General features: G+C 37.4%; 1 long non-coding RNA gene across 1 annotated transcript in view; it reads right to left on the reverse strand.

Moving 5' to 3' along the window:
* LOC113843899 (uncharacterized) overlaps positions 1-20,506 on the reverse strand; it is a 61,396-nt gene extending 40,890 nt beyond the window's left edge. The window contains exon 1 of the long non-coding RNA XR_003497819.3: positions 20,316-20,506. This is a non-coding gene — a long non-coding RNA (uncharacterized lncRNA). The remainder of the gene's footprint in view (positions 1-20,315) is intronic.
* Between the last annotated feature and the right edge of the window lie 266 nt (positions 20,507-20,772).

Consider the following 20,772-nt stretch of genomic DNA (forward strand, 5'->3'; position numbering starts at 1 on the left):
CACCACCTAGTAACAGTTCCCATTGCTGAGGAGGAATACTGATAGCAAAACCTTTTTTTTCTAGGGTTCACTGGTTATATATAATATACACATTGGGTTTGCATGGGAAGGTTTTGGTAGTGGGGGGTGGGGGAGGTGCAGGGGTGGCCTCTGTGAGAAGAGCCCAGCAGCTGCCCCATGTTAGATAAGGGCCAATTTCAGCTGGCTCCAAAGGGACCTGCTGCTGGCCAAAGTCGAACCAGTGAGCGACGCTGGTTGTGAGAGCAGATTTAAGAAAGGGGAAAAAAAAAAAAAAGTGTAGTGCAACAGCAGCTGGGAGAGCAAGGGGCAAGAAACAGCCCTGAAGACACCAAGGCCAGTGCAGAAGGAGGGCAGGAGGTGATCCAGATGTCAGAGCAGAAATTCCCCTGTGGCCTGTAGAGAGGCCCATCATGGACCAGGCTGTCCACCTGCAGTTCATGGGTCCCACACAGAGCAGATCTCCACACTGTAGCCCATGGAGGAGCCCCTGGTGGAGCAGGTGGATGTGGCCTGGAAGCAGCTGCAGCCCATGGAGAGCCCCTGGGCCAGAGCTGCAGCCCGTGGAGAGGAGTCCATGCAGGAGCAGGGGGTCTGGGAGGAGCTGACGCCCACATGTGGGGATGTAGGGGACCTGTCCTGGAGGAGTTTGCTCCTGACAGACGGACCCCATAGTACGGAGCAGTTCTTGAAGAGCTGCTGCCTGTTGGAAGCCCGTATAGGGTGAGATCCAGATGGAGCTTAGATGATTATCAGTGTGAAACCACCACATTATACAACAAAAAAATACACAAACTTATATCATGGCATGGTGTGGGTTTTTTTTGTTTGTTTGTCTTAAACAGACATAACTACCTAAATGAGGCATATGTCAAAATCTTAATAAGGTAAGAAACTCATTAATAATCTTGATGTTTTATTAGTATCTTGTGGACTTCACTTCTAATTACCAACATAAAAATCTTATTGTGGCTCTTACCAATATATTATTAACCAGTTATGCAAACATAAGACTAGATGAACCACTGACATGTTTGTATTGAGTGATAATTGATTTAACTCCATGGACATCAACCGAGTCAGATCAGTTTATCTCAAATGCAAGTTTGCCTTGTGACTGAGATTTCAAGCACTGTTTTGCTTATCAAATTTGAAAATAAATATTTTGATCTTTTAAGAAAAAGGGACCTGTAAACACCTGCTAGCTTCATAGCTGCAGTAAAAAGAATATTTAGGTAATGAGCAAGGGAGCAATTCTTTCAAAGAGTTAAACATGCAGTCTTTTCTAGAAGGTAGTTTAATTCCTGCCCCTTACCTCACTATTGGCTGAATAATCCTCACTACATGCTGTGAAATATTGTATCCCTTCACTCATTTCAAGACATCTGTAGCTGCCTTTGCATGGGTAAAAATAGTTACAAAGAAAACAGCATATACTTGCAACTCATACAGAAAAGCCCACTGTATTTGCCACATAAATCAATCTCTCTTTTCAGTCTAATCAGACGTTTTACACAAGTATCCATTCTGTTTTCCACCATCAAATACAACCAAACCACAAAATCACCACCTATCAAACATAACCAGTAAGTAAAAGTTTCTGTATATTCAGACTTTGAATATTTTCACAATGCCAGCAAAACACCACTGGGTGCATTAAACCTCTTAAGTGGAAAAAAAAAAAAAAAAAAACACGGAAAAACGGTATTTGTTTAAACGCATTCCGATTATCTACACAACTTTAAAAAAATGTTGTACTCCAAGGGATGACTTTCACTGAACTCCACACATTTTCAAAGGTTCAAACAACCAAGGAGATACTGAACAGGCATTTGATCAAGGATACCAGATACTGTACTCTCATCATAAATGGCCCCTGCTAATAAAATGAGCAGTGAAGAAGATATTGTTTACTTACATCTAGTAAAGTAGTTCTAATCTGAGGAAGTACTTTGGCTGAAGTTAAATTCCTTTGAATTTAAGATATCTCCCAGTGAATTTTAAGGCTAGGTTAAAACTTTTTCCATTTGAAACACTACTTCCTACAAAAAAAAAAAAAAAAAAAAAAAAAAAAAAATCAAAGCCCAAAGCTTGCATACAATTTCCAGTATACTTAATTTATGCACTTCTTAAGTATTGTAATCAACTATAACTTAAAGTCACATGATAGTTTTAGATGCAACAATTGAGTATCAAAATCATTTTACTAATAAAAATACTAATCAGTTACTAATCAGTTAGACAAATTTTGAAGAAATAGTTAAGTACTGCTGAGCATTACACTTTTCAGTATCCAAGAAACCAAACCTTTATAAAGTAGCTGCACTGATTCTCATTGGGCTACAGTTGTGACTACAGGAAATGTAAAATATCAGTCAAAAATAAGGAAGATGACATCCTTATTATTAAACTGCTCCTACTTTCAAATCACTTTTCAGAGTCAATTGAAGCAACTCATCATGCCACTACACAATGCATAAACTTGGGTCATCAGTAGCTAGACTTCAACAAATGGCTTTCTTCCAGACATTTATCTGGGGGACAGATGGTGGCTGATGTGTAATTCCTGCAGGGTATTACAAGAGTTTAGTCACTTAACACAGGATTTTGAAAATCTATTGTTTTTTTAAAACATAAGTCGCATAATGCCCAATAGTAAGTGATACCATTGTGTGGAAGGTTAGCAGTACCTTCCCTTTTCCTCCAGTGCATTGCTTTTATTTGTATTAGTGAAGCATACAAGTTGTGTGGCCTAACACAAATATATAATCTCTTAGGTGTGACCTTGAAGAAGTAACCCAATTAAACCTATCTGATATTTATTCAGCCTTGACGTGCTTATAGTATCATTTGTTATGTAAGCCTTTCAGACTTCTCAGAGCCAACTTAATCCATTTCATTCTAATGCTTTTCTCCTGTCTTTATTTCCATACATCTTCATTACCAGCACTCCGGTTCAAGCTGCTGCTGAAGGGTTAAGCAGGAGATATTTATTAAATGTAAACTCAAACAAATGTTAGCACAGAGCAGCTACTGAAAGTACAGCAATAAAAGGCCATTTGCTGGCTTAATTAAAATTAATCAGAAATAATGGACTGTCTTGAGAAATAATAATATAAACACATAACACTAATCTCACAAGCCCAAATTATACAATAATTTGAGGCTCCAAGTCTCATTGATTTAATACAGTATTTAGCGATAGAGGAAGGTTTAGAAGAGATCAGAACAAGTTCTCTTGCATGATAAAATTCATAACTGACAAAATCCTGCTGTAATGTTTTAAAACAATTCATAATTAGAGTTTCCTTCTCACATTGATATAATTTAGAAAAGCTTTTGCAATGTGATCTTAATAGGCTATTAATACCTGAATGAGATTAAGGGATTTATTCTATCCTTCAGGAATGCATGAAGCTGAATGGAAGTATCTTTCCATATTGATCACTGTAATACACATTCTTTGAGATTTGTGCCCTTCTTACCATACACAGTTTGGAAAAATCTAACTGCTTAAGAATAACTCACAAGTCTTAACTGGTCAAATCATTTTTCTTATTTTTCTTATCTTTATCATAACTATCTGGTTTTGGTTCTGTGATTGTCTTGGAAATTAATGTCTCCTTTTCCATCTTTTTTCTACCTCAGTTTTTGCACACCTATATTAAAAGAAATAACTGGTTGGAACTGGTTGGTGTCCTTTTGCTTGCTTGCCTTTTTGTTTGTTTGTTTGTTTGTTTGTTCATTGTTTGTTTGTGGTTTTTTAATCTTTTTTATTTTGTTTGTTTGTTTTGTTTTGGAGGAGAAAAACCTTTGCTAATATATTACATTCTTAGTCTACCCTCCTTGTCTTCCTTAACATACTGGGTCTTCTGTGTGTGCTGAATACATTATAGGTCCTTAAGACAGTGTTAGAAAGAAAAGCTTAGTTCAACACATCCCACAAAACACAGAGTTTTTGGACTTTTTACATCAGGGTACTTCAGGAAATTAATCACAATTAACTAGACTACTTGTATCTTATTATATAGCTGTGTAAACACCATAGTTCAGAATTACAACCTTAATTGAGTTTATCTTAATTTATCTTGGAAGTAAATTATGTCAAATCAGATGTAGGTGATCTTTATTTTCAGAGAGTCTCTTCATGTTATTTTTAAACTAACGTATTTTAAATTCACACACTTAGATCATTTAAATAATTTTTTGCCCTGTGTCTCTATGTACACTGACTCTTCTTCTCCTTCTCAAGGCTGTTCTTTTGAAAGCTCTTGGCATCTCCCATATTCATACAGGACTGGGCAACGCTCTAGACAGTCGGCTGAATATGAGCCAGCAGTGTGCTCAGGTGGCCAAGAAGGCCAACGGCATCCTGGCTTGTATCAGAAACAGTGTGACCAGCAGGGCTAGGGAGGTGAGCGTCCCCCTGTACTCGGCTCTGGTGAGGCCGCACCTCGAGTACTGTGTTCAGTTTTGGGCCCCTCGCTACAAGAAGGACATCGAGGTGCTTGAGCGGGTCCAGAGAAGGGCAACGAAGCTGGTGAGGGGTCTGGAGAACAAGTCCTACGAGGAGCGGCTGAGGGAGCTGGGCTTGTTCAGCCTGGAGAAGAGGAGGCTCAGGGGAGACCTTATTGCTCTCTACAGATACCTTAAAGGAGGCTGTAGCGAGGTGGGGGTTGGCCTGTTCTTCCACGTGCCTGGTGACAGGACGAGGGGGAACGGGCTAAAGTTGCGCCAGGGGAGTTTTAGGTTGGATGTTAGGAAGAACTTCTTTACTGAAAGGGTTGTGAGGCATTGGAACAGGCTGCACAGGGAGGTGGTAGAGTCACCATCCCTGGAAGTCTTCAAAAGGCGTTTAGATGTAGAGCTTAGGGATATGGTTTAGTGGGGACTGTTCGTGTTAGGTTAGAGGTTGGACTCGATGATCTTGAGGTCTCTTCCAACCTAGAAATTCTGTGATTCTGTGATTCTGTGATTCTGTGATTTCTACAAGGCCTATCTGTTCCTTCCAATCATGCAGCAAATAATTGAAAAAGAATCTAGGATCCCTCTTCCTTTGGGATTGTTTCTGTATTTTTTAGGAATTCACACATTCCTAATTTCTACATGTATTTCACACATGTAGAAATATAGCACTTGGAGAGAACATTTATGACACTTCGTATATCACAGGCTGGCAGAAGGTGTCTTGTTCTTGTCATTTAAGACCTTAAGCCTCTTCAGGATTGACCAGAGGAAAAGTCACTGACAATACTTTAACTTCCTCCATGATGCTGTTAATGAAGTGCTAAACACAAATATTTGCTGATATCTGTTGTGCTAATTTGGGTGATTAAGCGACAGCATTCTGTGTAATTTCATTATTTTGTCCCTAAACACAAGCCAGCTCATTGGTGTACTAGCCAAACCATAGCAGGAACCTCAGGGATCACCAGGTTCACCCATGCTAATCACAGGCCTTAAAGCTGGAGAAGTTTTGTCCCCACTGTTCCTACTAAGAGACTATTACGGGAACAGTGTTCTGATGAACAGTTATCTTCTAATATCCTGCATAAAGGTATCAATGAACAGATTACACACCTTTCCTATAGTTATTTTTGGACTATACACCCCTGTACTCCATGATAAAACCACATAAAACCACTGTAAGCCAAAATTATGAACTTTCCTTAAGTAAGATGACGACTCCAAGAGCCACTCTAAACCTATCTTACAGTTTTAGTTCTTCTTCCTTGTTCCATCTGTTCAAAAAACAAAGATTTATAAGTGGCTTTTTTTTAAAAAAAAACAAACAAACAAACAAACAAACAAAAAAACACATTGTTACTACTGTATATTTACTGACACGCAGCATTTGCTTAGTTCAGGAATCAGGGTGTCTTTCTTTATTCTATGGGCACAATCCTCTCCATAAAATAAATTAAAGGTAATTTTATCTTGCATTCAGTGTACCTATGAAGGCTTGCTGTTTGATCTGGACAAAGTAAATTAGTAAACTTACTTATATTGCTAACTACATAGATACTGATTACAGTATGACACTAAATAATTCCCAAATTTGTGTCAGCCAGTAAGTTGTCTCCAAACATTTACATTGTTCTGATATCTGAAACTCAAGATTGGTCTAGTTATGAAGAAGAGGCAGATTAGTTAGATCCCTTTTCCTCATGCATTTTTGACACTGATATATGAACGTAAAAGTCTGTAAAAATAGTGATTTATCTAACCACAAGTTAAGAAAAGAATGCACACTATCTAGTATTGAAATAAGTATTTAACCTATTAAAAAACTACTGCAGAAGAAAACAACACTAAGTCAAAATTATTAGCCCATACTAAAAACTATTGCCTGAAATGCCTTCTCTTTATTATTTTAAAGACACCCTGCAAAAGTTGGGAGGTTTAAAGTTTTACATACATCTGCTTGCAAATTCCATTTAAGCCTTTAACACACATACAAATAGAATCAATATTTGCCAAAGTATAATTCTGATGCTCTTGCCTGGGAGAAAAATAAAGTTAAGTCACCACCTCACACTGTTGTTCAGTCCTGAATGAAAAAAGCTTTGCTCAATCTCCACAAAAACAAACAAAAAGAGTAAATTAAAACCACTCACTGCACTTATTGAGCATGAAATGAATTTTAGAAGGGACACAAGCTGAAGCCAAGATAGTTAAATTGTGTCACTGGAAGAGCAAATCCATTCTCTGGTAAACATTCCTTTTTTTATCAGGCCACTGTAACAACAGAATTCTACAGTGGAACACGTTTACTGGCATAAATGTCAAATCCTTACGTACAGCATGACAGTATGGTTACTTTGGTTTGTGTTGGAAATGGGCTTCAGATCAGAAAATGACAGTTTATTCACTTGCCCCCATTCATTCTTATTCTGAGTTAGACAATGAAAATTTGCACCATTAGTAAGCCTGCATAAAGCACCAAGTTAGGTGTGAGTGTTGATCTGCTCACAGGCAGAAGGGTTCTGAAGAGGGATCTGGATAGGCTGGACCGATATATGGGGTATCTCATACCATCTGTATGAAGTTCAACACGCCTAAGTACCAGGTCAAACACTTGGGGCACAAGAACCCCAACACAACTCTACAGAAGAAAGTTGGCAGAAGAGTGAGTGGTTGGAAAGCCACCTAGCAGAAAGGGCCTGGGGCTGTTGTTCAATAGCCATCTGAATATGAGCCAAGCATCCTGGCTTGTATCAGAAAGTGTGATCAGCAGGACTAGAAAAGTGACTGTCCCCCTGTACTGCACTCTGGTGAGGCCACACCTTAAATGTGTGTTCAGTTTTGGGCCCTTCCCTACAAGGACATTCAGGCAATGGAGCATGTCTGAAGAAGGGTAAAGAAGTTGATGACGGGTCTGGAAAACAAGTCTTATGAGGAGCAGCTGAGGGAGCTGGGGTTGTTCAGCTTAGATAATTAAGGCTCAGTGGAGACCTTATTGTCCTTTACAATTACCTTAAAGGAGGTTGTAGCAAGGTGGGGATTGGGCTGTTCTTCCAAGCACCAAGCGGTAAGATGAGGGGAAATGGCCTCAAGTTACATCAGAGGAGGTTTAGGTTGGATATTAGGAGAATTTATTTGCTGGAGGAGTTGTAAATACTGGAACAGACTACTCAGAGAAATGGTTGAGTCACCATCTCTAGAGGCCTTCAATAAATGTGTAGATTTAGATCTTAGTAGTATGGTTTAGTGGTGTACTTCAGTAGTAGGTTAAAGGTTGGACCAGATCATCTTAGAATAGTTCAGGTTGCAAGAGACCTCTATGCTTTTCAGAAAGGTTTCCTTTTTCTTCAGAGACTACTTCAACTCCCTAACTTAATGAACATAATAGGTATTATGCCTCATTGTCTTTTCAGGAAAAGTCGTTTTCTCTCTAAGGATGATTATTCTATACTGGAACATTCATAATAAAAATATTTCAATGCCTCAGGAATGTAAGCTATTCATTTTCCCGTGTGTGGTTAGTATTCTTGTTAAACTGGCGGCTCCTTCCTTCCTGAGGCTGACTTGGAAGATGAGTCAGAATTGCTGTACAGTGTAATGTGATGCAGAGAACAATAAAGAGGTACAGACTTTCAGTACCTCTGAGAGCCAGAAACCTACAGCAATCTTGCACCTGGAGAAGTTGTCTCAGGAGAACCGTTTAATGAAAATGCACTGTAATTGTGAGAACAGGAATTGTTGAGCAAAGCTTTATTGCATCTTTGCACTACTTTAGGGCTGCCTTCGATTTTAGCTAGAAGATTGCACAAGGGAATCTGTATGCATCTTTCAAAGAGTAAATTGCAAAGTAAATAAGCAAGAAAAACAGAGGAATGCTCTCCAGTAACATAATTTGCAAGTCCAGACAGAATCCATCCAAACTGATGGGATTAATACTTGAAACATAGTCCTGAAGAGCAAAGGCATCTGTTCATACACAGAGTACACAAAGGGAAAATATGACTAATGCCCTGTTTCAACCCTCCTGTTACAGTCCCACATCTCCTGTCTCAATTTCTCAGTGTCAGTTTCCAATTCTCTTTTTAACACTGAAGCCTATTTCCCTTCCAATTTTTCACCTTTTTTTTCCTTTTCACAGGCTTTCACACATCTGTAAAAACTCTTTTTTTAATTTATTTACCTTTTCAACATCTAGGGCATTTCAGAAAATAAAAATGAGTAAGGAAGGAGTGGAGAAAAGCCTTGCTGGAATGGATAGCAGGAGATGAATGTTGAACAGAAGCTTACCAAGAACTCACTGTTCCTGTCCAAAGACTGCATCATCTTTGTCATACACTGTATGCTCTTAAAGCTCTTCTAAGCTTAGCTGAACTAAACCCAAATAATACTCCTGCTGTCTGACTTTAAGAATAAGTACAGTATTGTGGATAATCAGATTTCTGGAAAGATCAGCATATAGGTATTTTCTAAAACAACACACTATTCAAGTAAGAAATGGAGAGGTGAAGGATGCTCTCAGAGAACAGATGTACTCTCTGCCTCCAGCTGGATGTCACTAAAAAGACTATGGAAAGGAATATTTGAATTTAAGCATCTGTGATATTTTAGGTGCAAACAAATACTCTGAAACACTGTAACTAAATTACCTATATCTTTACTGGACCTGTAAATTGGAACTAGGAGATAAGCACTTGGAAAACTTTTGTTCTCATATTAAATTTTTTAGCTAGTATATCTGTGAGACTTTGTCTACTATTGGCAAATTACTGCAAACTTGTACAAAAGTAATAGAAGACTCAAGAAATGTATCTTTGGTCTTAACTGGAGAGTCACGGTAACACCAGCATCTACATGCTAATTTACAGCTCACTATATAACATAGCACTAAACAGCGGTAAGGGATTTGGTATGCGTTTTGACAAACGTATAATCTTATTTCTATTTTTTAACCAATAGTTTCAGACAACTTTTCAGTGAAGATAAAAACATAGATAAAAGATAAAACATATAAAAAGGCTTGGTTTGGATTTCAGACAAAAAAAGATTTTGAAGAAATTACATGTGAAATTAGCTTTATGAGACTGAATTTTCACCCCCCTGAAATATTTTTATTTTTAGACATATTTTATATTTATTTTTAGACATATTTTATATTTTTAGACATATTATGAATTCTTATTAGACTAGTATTTCTGATTCACAACATACTAGCTGCTCAAATTGATTTTAAAAATTCTTGTGATGTTTTTAATATGTATGATTGTCTTTGCTGAAGATGCAGCTGGTCTAGTGAATGTAATAGAAAATGACAACACTTTTACTTATTTCAGCTATATCATGAACAAATGTCATATATCATTAACAAAATTAATTTTAAGTTTAAAAACCCTACTAACACAAGAATGTAAGTTCATATATATTATACTATGTTCCTTCTACATACTTAAGTGGTAGAAGTTGGAAAAGGAAAATCATAGTCAAAATAAATATTTTTAAGTGTTTTCCACTAATACTTTATTCCTTTTTATTTTTTTTTAAATATACATACACACACAACTTATTTGGTCCCGGTGAACTGCAAATTTGAATTCAGGGAAGTGCATGTGTTGGAAATGGTTGAGAGATGCAGCCCTTCCATCAACCATGCAGCACATGAGACATGCACTCCGTGCAATATGACAGAGCGGAGGCTGCACAGCAACTTCCTTCTGAGAGCACTGTAAATGCATCTTAACTTTGGTCTAAAGTAAAAAAAAAATTATTAAAATATGATAAAGGCTTCTGTGAAAAGACAAGATTTCGCATTTCCCATCTCTCTGAGGACTGGTAATATATAATTGCGTTGTTTCTTTGTGCACACACGTGTGTGAAGTGTACAGATGAAGCTAGAGCTGAGAATGTCCAGCCCACGCTTACAGGTTTGCATCCTTATGTTTCCTCTTACAGATAAGAGTACGCTGACATTTCAGAATCTGTAGGAGAATAAGACAGGAGAAAGGATGACAACTGTAATAGTCACAAAGCAGTAGACTCCTTAAGCACATGCCAAAATTTAAAAATGTGAACTTTAATACTTCTGATTTAGTGTATGCATTTATTTTGATAACATTCATTCCTCCTCCCCCCCCCCCCCCCGCATTCACAGTCATGCACTTTAATAGCAGAGAGCTTCAAGAGCTCTTTCAATAGAAATAGCCAGTGCCTTGAAGAGTCTGGTACAGTTTTATAAAAGTTGCTTGTCCAAAAAGCATTTATCTGGGTATTAGCAGGAGGCATATCTAGACTCAGCCAGCCCAGTATCTAATCTCAGTCTCTACTGACTACAAAGTGCCCGATGAATGAAAGTAGCAAGATCTGCTACCAAAAGCCTTGGTCCACAAGCTCTTTATCTGAACTTCTGTTATACATTTCAGTTAAGGCAAAGGAATTTTGGACATAGAAAAATGGTATTTTTTGCAGGAAAGATGAGAACAGATTTATGTTTTACCTGGCTTTGTATAGCAAGGTCTTTGAGAAGATTGAAAAAGTCAGTTTACACACCAAAAATGGATTGAGTTTTCTAGATGTTTATCATGAAGTTCCAGAATTCCATCTTGCTGATCCAAACTAGTTGTATGAGATGTGTTTACACTTCTTTAGTGTTTAAGACATATCCCAGTTTCCTTCTCATAATTTTTTTTTTTTGGTGGCTTAGGGACAGAACACTACTCCTGGAGTGATAAATACCAAAAGAAAATAACATTTTCAGCAGACTGAGTAGTGTATGGGAAGTAATACAGTGGCAGCAGGAGATTCTGAATATTTTTTCTTGTTTTGACAAAAAAAAGAGAAAAGGAAAAGAGAAAGTATTCAACAGCTAGTGTCTAAGAAAACTATTAATAATCTCATAACACAAGTGAAACTCAATTAAAAGAACAATATGTGAATCTGTTGACAGGTGAAGGGAATTTAGTTTTAAAGGAAATTAAAAATAAATATGAAGATCACTGTTGGGTAAAGAGTCTTGGCAGGTATCTAAAGAAGTGTTGACAAGATATTAACCTAAGGGAAAAGTGTTCACAAATGTGTGAAAAGAGAGCAATCTGTTCCTAAAAAACTATTCATTGTCTGCCACTTAGAATACAGATGTTTGCCTGGAGATTACTACCAAAGATGTGGGCATTAAACTATAAACAGAATGTGTGGGGATATTTCTCTAAGATTTATTAGGCATTAACTTAAGCGGGATGCTGGGATGTGAGAATGCGCAAGTCTGCAGCAGACATATGAGGTACCGTAGGATCACGTTTGCTGCTATACTGAACAGTCACTTGATTCTGTGACAAGGGAAAGCTGCCACAAAGCACCCGCCTTAAATGCACAGAGCTTGGAGCACACAGTAGAAACAAGAGCAAATAGCATACTGGTGTGTGCTCTGGTTCCCAGATTCATTCCTTAGAGAGCAAAAGCAACCTAGTGACAAACTAATTTGCTAGCATAAGACAGCACCAAATGCTTTTTTTTGATAGGCCAGGAAGGAGTAAGAAGAATATAACTCTTGACTCCCAACCTCCTACAGTTGTTACTGCTCTGACATTGCTGATTTACTCCTCTCTCAGCCCCAGCCCTGAAGTCAGTGGAACAATGTATTTCTCATTGATGTTGCAATGAGGCCCCAGTCCTGATGCAGCACTCATTTCTGGTACTCCATTAATGCAGTTACTGCAGAACAAAGATAGACTGCAGCTTTTAAAACTGCTAGAACGCATAACCCTTGATATTCGCCAAAATTCATACGATACAATTCTTTGTGACTCCTCTAAGGAGGAGTTTAGAAAGCAAGGGAGTCCTCTCTGAACCTCGTGACTCCACAGGAAGGTCTCCCTGATGCACCAGACTTACCCTATCCTCTATGCAGTAAATAACAAGTGTGACTTAAAAGATTTGATGATGGCAATGTACATTAAGCCTTGTTAAATCACTGCTTTATATCAATAAACCATATTGCTTCTTCTCAGTATGATCAAACAATTATATCAGCTTAGCCCAATCAGCCTGATATGACTTTATAGTCATACAGTTCTTTACTGAAGTTCCAGGAAGATATGACTACATCAAAGCACTCATGTTTTGAAAGCAAAGAGCTAATTATCAGTGGATTTAAGTTTTTTTGCTTAAGAGGTTCCAATCACTTCATGCAGAAATATTGGATGCATGAACAAAATTAGTGGTTACCTAACATTTTAAACTCTATTACAGTATTCATATGTTCCAGCTTTTCACTCCACTGCAGTTATACTGAAAAATCTACCTTTAAAATTTGGCTGTCATAGCATGCCCCAACATTTACACATATTACATGGTTAATAAACACAGTTAGCAAATACTTTAAGATTGTTTTTCTATTCCCTGAAATATTTTAAATAAATTAAGACATAAAAAGAAAAGCATGGACTATGAGACATCCAATTTCCTACAGACTAGCACCAATCAGTGATGGAATCAATGAAACATCTGTAAGGTTTCCTGTAAGTGAATCAGGTATACACTGTCAAAAATGCCAATTAGAAAAATAATTGTTTTTTTCATCTTATGGTTATTATTTCATGTTTTATATTCAAACAGAGATGAAACCTGAGAAAGTAGTTGCAGTCATAACAATTCTCACTCAATAGCAGACAAAAGGAGTAGGGGAAATATGAGAATCATCTTACTGCAAGCCAGAACTCCATAAGAAGGTATTATGTCATATGAATGTCATAAGCTGTCTCAAAAGCTACCATTGTTCCTGGTTCCCCGGGAAGTGTTCTCAATTTCAGGTAGCTTTGCACTGTGTCTGACAGATCCTCATGTTGTTCACACAGCAGTTGACTTGCAATGTACTTAACTACATCTTTGTCCACATGATTCATTAAGCTGCTTGCTGTTGTACAAGTCCCAAAACTCATTAGTGCTTTCTGTAGCTTCTTTCTGATGAGATCCTGTGCTTTAGGCATTTTCAGCTTAGATTATCACTACTAGAAAGCAATGCATTTTTTAGTGCTCTTAGACATAACTTTTCTAAGAAATTACTTACAGCATTGTTCGTTGTCTTAATGAAGGGGTCTTGGCTGAATTTACTATTTTGGAGAGTTCTAACACTGCACCTGCATCAAAAACTTACATTCTCTTAAGACTTCAGTATAGAAAACAAATATACATCTTCTGATACAGAAGTCAGCGAAAAGAATTATTTACTATGTACATAATCTTTACACTGGGCTTAAAAATGAAGTTAATTAAAGCTGGTATTCAGAGCTTCCTGTTGGCAGCTGTTGAGTAGTGGTTTCTCTTGTGACACTGACAGTCTGAGGGCCTGAACCTGAGAGACAGGAAATCAGTTCACATCCTGCTACATGCAGACTTGTAGGCTTTGTTAGGAATGCATAGAGGTCCTTGTTCAATTAAAAAAGACTTCAAAGTTCCACACAGAGAAGAATTTCTTACGAGCTTCAAAGGATAAGGATAATAACTAAAAACCCTGATGCCATGCCAGCTGAATTCAACCAAATTCTTTCCATGACCTTATACATGCTTTGGATAAGCACCAGAAAATCAGATGAAGTAGGTGACAGTGCAAAGATCTTTCTACACATATTTGAATGTACAAATAATTCACTTAAGGATTTGCACTTTTTTTGGTCTCCATTTTCTACAGGTATTTATGCCACCAAGTTCTCTTGTGAATTATCAAAAGGTAAACAAGAAATAACTTTCAGACTATCTTGCTTAAACATCTAAGCTGAAAATCCCAAAACATAGAGTACTTCAGTATTCACTGACACAAACAATATGAGGTAGCATAGATGGCAAAGACTGCATTTGACACTAAAATTCTGATTTTGTGCTTTTAAACACAAACCCTGATCAAATCGCTATAATTTGCTCCCTGTCCTTTCCTATGATTTCCTCATCCTTCAAATTGCCATGAACTCTCCTCTCCTATAGGAAATAGGAAGCCGGTATAAGCTCTTATGAATCTGATACCATCTCCTTGCGGTCAACATGAAACAATCAGCAGTTTAGTTCTTCATGTGTGCATACACATCCTTTCCCATGTAAGGGAAGACCAAACACCCTACTACCTTGTGGGACTGGCAGGACCAGCAGCAGCTAAGAAGTCAAGTCTGATACTTGACCTAAAGGACTGACAAAGGATTAAATATTAATCGTTTAGGTGTGGAAGAAAGAATAGTAGCATGGACTGGACTTATTTTCTGCCCCTCAAAAGCTGTACAAGCTACAGTACCCCTACATTTAGTCTGCCTGAGGTACGTAAACTAATCTGCAAGGTAAACAGTGCATTTCTTCTTACACTCCACACATGCCAGGTTGTGAACTGCTTCCAATACGGTGCTGTGAAGCCACACACTTCAGAACCGTGACAGAGCTCTGGTAGGCTACAATTAACATCTACCCTCAGATCACAGGAAACCAGTGTTCTTCCTGAACTGGCTGCAGTAATAACTTGTCTATTTGTAGCTCCCATACACCTCTGCAAGGTCAGGGGAAGATGGTGGATTCAACCTCCACAGCCCAATTTCATTTCAGAGTCTTACCTCCATGCACAAAATCATTGCTTCCAATCACTTTCTTTGGTGCACTGTCTTTTTTGCATTGATAACTTCACAGAACCCATTTCTCTGGAGTCTGTGGTCAGCATTGTGGTGTCAGAATCACACTTAAGACAAGAAAATAAAAGACCAATTTACAGAATTAATTTCCTTTCTCCCTCATGTGCAAATGACAGATCACTCCATAAATACTTAAGTTTGTGGATATATGTAAATTGTGGCTGAGATCTGAAAATACTCATTAACATTTTGTAACTGGAAAGTGAAGGATTTTTAGTCCAAAACCAAAGTTAACTCATCCTAAGTGGTTAAAACCATGCTACAATACAATGTGCTTCTGCATCTTTGAGAAGTTATCTGTCCTCACCTTAGCCTAAAACAGACTTGAAACCTTAGGCTTGTATTGTTTATGAAAACCTACAGAGACTTGTTTAGAGTCTTGCTCCCTGACCTAAAGCTGACTACAGTTTGAGTTCCCATCACTCTTTCATGGAAGTTCATTCTTAATATTATGTAGATTGAATGAAATGTTTCCATTAGAAGTATTTGAAAATATATACTTCACAGGACCTGCTGCTCTTGTCTTCCTGCATCATATCAATCAGAGGAACAAAGGTCTCAGAGACCACTTCCTGTATATTTTTTTAAAGTAGCTAGGAAGGTGTTACTTTATCTTGTTGCTGCTGTACATCTCCATCGATTGAAGGCTCTCACTCTCTTGACCTCTTATTATGTCTTGAATGTGTTCTGAGATAAGACTTTGAAAGAATAAAACTGTGTAACAGGAAAGCAAGATCTACGGAACAGCACAATCTGTAATTTCATCAGTTGCTCTGATGAAAAACATGCCTAGCCTTCCCTCACTGATCAAGGAAAAACACTCTGTCGAAAAACTACAATTAAAAATGTATAGTCTTAATTCTTACAGTAGAATTAAGGAAATGCCTTTTTTTCCCAGGATGGATTCTGTTTTTTCCTGTGCATTGAAGCAACAGACTGAAGTTTCATGCAGTTCATAGCTGAGAGGCATGAGATCACCCAAGTCTGACAAACTATACATGTGAGGAAAATTTTGCAATATATTTAGGCCAGACTTAGACTAAATTAACTTTGTCCTCAGAATTTGAAATATTTTCAAGCCAAAAATCAGACAACAGAACTGGGTAGCCAGGGACCTTACAAAACTGAGAAAGCAATAATAAGCAAGAGAACTGAGTCAGTTTGAAGCAGTGGATTGATTAAAAAAAAAAAAAAAAAAAAAAAAAAAAAGCACTTGTCAATATGACTGGAAGAAGGAAAAGTGGATACTGAGAGAAAAGAAAGGGAGTCATTGCTGGATGATCCCAAACCTGATCCCAAGTCAGTACGATCTTGGACTAAGAGCACACTTGGAATACCACTTAGCATTGGTCTCTTTCCAACACCAACCCACACGTGGCTTCTGCTGCTGGATAAACCATTCAGCCCCTAGCTGACCTAGAGAAGTCACAGTCAGGAAGCTTTTCATTTTGATCTGGGGAACACTCCCAGAGAGTCCAAAAATAACCCCATAACTTACTACAGATTAATACCATTTACAAATGAATTTGGTCTCCAAACAGACATCAACAAATATGAGAGTAAACAATTGATCATATTAGAAGTGTGGAAGCTTGTACAGAAGGCAATACTGAAACAAAATCCTGATCCAGAATCAAAGTAAATAGAAGACTGTTCCAGTTATATAAATTATCCTGATGGACAATAGTACAAGTCAAGTACAGGAATAACCATGAGTCACCTTTAATTATTTTCATTTCAACAGACATTTTTGTACATAGATATTTATAAACTTAAAATATAAACAAAACATGTTATGTTCTCCATAAAGGGTATTTTTCATCTACATCTCAAGAGGAAACCTCTTCTAAGGAGCTAGAAAACTAGTATCTTAAGAAACAATGGGGAAAGAATAAACACATGCTGGATAGGGTGGAGGAAACTTTTATATGTTTTACAGATCTTTCCCTTGTTCTTTTTTGTTTTGTTTTGCTTTTTCCCCTCTAATGACATCTGCTAGGCAGAGACAGTCCATTATCTCCATTGATATCAAATTTAAGTAACTAAAAATAGGACTTCTGAATTGAGAAAGTAGCGTCATGTTTGGCTTTTGTTGACAGATTTTCCGGGAGACACAGCCTTCAGAGTGAGTGGTAGATAGTGGTTTGGAAATTGATCAAGTGGGAAAGCTTTCCATTAGAGCCTGTAAACACTCTTGTTTTTCTTTATCTTTTACTCTAATCCCAACATGCAAGTAGTTCCTTCAAAACCACTAAAGGGCCACCCTGTGTTCAGATCATCTCTACAAGGTCTGTATGTATGCATATTATATCTATAAATACATGTATATATAGATTGGGCCTCTTTCAGGTCCCCAATCGGTTTCATTGCCCTCAACATAACACTAACTACTCCCTCATTATGTTCAAAGGTGAAATAAAGGCAAAATAAAGCCAATTTTCATATGTAACTTCTACAGTTTAAGCTTCAGAATCTGGGCATTATTTTAATGACACGTTTTTAAGCAACTGGAAGCCAATATTCTACAGGGAATCCAGATGCTTCCTCCCCCCCGACACAAAACGATAAACATCCAATGAAAGCCACTGAAGTGTCCTTAAAACCACTCGTTCCACTTGTTTAAATTCAGAACTACAAGGCAACAAATTCCCTCAGAAGTTTGCCAGTCTTTTCAATTTCTGATGTTTCCTTGCATTTTCTGTCTGTCTCAGCCTTTCATTCCCATTTTCTTTCACCCCTTTCAGGTTTGTAAAGAACAGTGAGCCATGGCTAGATTTCTGCATCAGGAGCTGGTGTCACCTCTGTCCAACACCATAACCAAGGTTTTTCAAGTCTAGGAAGTATTTGAAGCAGTAAAATGGACCTACGCCAGGAAAAAAAAAAATAGTTTTATATAGTGCTATTTACTATAGGAAGATAAACTATCAGACTAATGTAACACTAGAAAAAGTGAAGAAGCCTACTTTGTACCAGTAATTTTATATATGCATACACATATATGTAGGCATATTAGAGTGTGCGTATGCCTTACTGTTAAAGGCACCATTCTTAGACTATAAAGCCACCTAATGTTGCAAGCATCCTTTTTGAGTGCATATTGTCCAGCATCTCCTTCATAGGAACACTGTGAGAGTGCCTAATTCAGGTGCCCCTGCTGCTATGTCAAGTAACACATTCTGGGAGTAGGGACAGCCCTAGCATCTGGTTCTTTGGGGAAGTGCCTTTAATTCTAGCAAACCATCTGAGTTGGGTGGGGGTCCAGCACTTCTCAAATTTTAAAAAACTTTTCTGGACTAATTAACAACTAAGAAAGCTTAGTGGCTTTCTTCTCAGATGAAGAGATTTTCAGGTAATGTTTGTGTGGGTTTGTTTCATTTGCCAAAAACATAGCAGAAGATAATGAGCCAAAAATCTATTTTTAAAAAGACTTGAAGTGCCTGGTCCTAATTAAATACATAGACTTTTCCACTAGCTGATGGTATAGATTACAGCAATGTTTCTTGATTGCTGAAGTGATCTGAATGATCATAACAGTCAGCAATATGAACTTTTACCATGGTGACAACAACAAAAGTAAAGAACAACATTTTACTAGTAATAGGCAAAACTTCAGAAGGTTGAAAACTTTTATTTGGGTCTCGTAGTTTCCATCAGGCTTCTAAAAATAAATAAGTTCATGAATAAAATAAAACTATTTTCCACTATAAAATCTTCCATTTTAGAAAAAAAAAATGCATATTTTTTAGCAGAAATATCTTCTTTCCCTTTCCTTCATTCCTAAAATTTTATGACTATTTGTAGGAAAGAGGGGAAGTCAGGTGAGTTTCCAAAACTCGGTATTACCATAAGCCAAACTAAGAGAATTGTATTGTTCTTGCATTTCTAGATGAGAATAATTTATATTTATTTATTTATTTTTAAATCAACAAGGCTTTTAACTTGCAGACTTTTCTGTACTGGCTTTCATTACTACTTGCTTCCCTTACTGAATTTATCTCAAGTTTTGAGGCTGTACACCTCATAATATAAGCAAATGTATTCAAAATACAACTGTCTGCCAAGATGCTTTTCTTAAGTCTTTCAATATATAACCCTCAAGAGCAAACCTAACTTTTTATTCATGACTCAAGCTGTCCATTGCAACACAGTTTAAAATAAGAATGTTTATTTTGTAGTTTAATCTAGTATTTAAAAGTAACAAGACTGATGAGACCTGACCTCTATTACTGTCTTTGCTTCATGCCACAGTTTGCAGCTTTAGACTGATACTTTTTTTCACCCCATGTGCAGTGGAAAACTGAAGAAATTAAGGAGTATATTCACACTATACAAAGATAAGATATACACTGATCTGTACAAGGCTATAACCTCTGCTTCCTTCTGCCTCAGTTTTCCCATCTGTAAAATGTACAAATAGCATTTAACAGCAGGGTTTGAATGATTAGTACCTTAGAGTTATGGGATTTAGGGAAAAGCAATAAAATGCATCACGTTTTTCCTCCATTCTGAGTAAGCAGCATGACTCAAGATAACTATCTTTATAAAACATGCCAAGGTTTAACAAATAATTACTTACACAGTTGGCTTCTTAATGGGTTATACAGTCTGGTTAAAGAGCACTAGGGACCAAACAAGCAACTTGTTTTGGACTGAACTGAAATTACCAGGGCTTATGCAAAGGTGGGCAAACGACAACACTATCAGACAAGTATTTTAGATGTATCACAGAAGCTTTATAGTATTCCAAACAGAAAAATTTTGTTTCATGTAGAACAAAATATTTTTTAGCCTCCTTTTTAATTCGGGTCACACTTAAACTGAAGAGTACAACTACGTAACATGATTTTTAAATGAAGCATTCCAACATATGTTAAAACAATATTTCTACAATATTTCTACATTTCCTTTGTTTTTCTAACTGAAATTATTCACAAGATGCCACTTCTTCCCATCAAGCTTTTATTTTTTTATGCATAGGTACTACACACTTTTTTTTTTGGCTCAGTCCAACAGGATAAATAAAAGTATAAAGTTAAACAAGGGAAATATTGGTTCAGACTCTCCTCCTTGATACACTAACAGTTTATACTGGTTTAGGAATACAGCAATTACACTAAGAAAAAGGTTTATCTCCCCCAAATGTATTTTAATAGTCTGGAAGGGAAAAATCAGTGAAGGTACCTGTTTTCCTTCTTAAGAGAAAGGATCACACTAATCTGTTGCCGACGGAAGGAAGACCCAGACGCTCAATATGAGTGATCAGTGAACTTCAACTTTAATGGATAGCTCAGTCGTCTTTTATCTAGTTTGAACATAATCAACTCATACATATTGCAGAAACTAAGCTCAGGATTGGTTAACACTTCCCGGGCTTTTCAGTCTGGTCCTCCTTCTTTTGGCTACCTGTCCCACCTTAGGGACTTTCCCCGATGGCCCAAGGGCATCGTGTCCTTGAGCCTGATTGGCTCTCAGCCAGCGGTGTACATGCCAAGGCTCATGTGAGTTGAGTACGGTGCTTCACCAGCCCATTGTCTCCCAACTGCTCAACATTCACATGTCCTGCCTCACTTAATGATTCCTCCACACTAATCCTCATCTCATCATAGACTTCAAGAATATCACAAACATTGTGGCTGAG

Source organism: Anas platyrhynchos, chromosome 5 (genome assembly GCF_047663525.1).
Source record: "Anas platyrhynchos isolate ZD024472 breed Pekin duck chromosome 5, IASCAAS_PekinDuck_T2T, whole genome shotgun sequence".
NCBI lineage: Eukaryota > Metazoa > Chordata > Aves > Anseriformes > Anatidae > Anas > Anas platyrhynchos.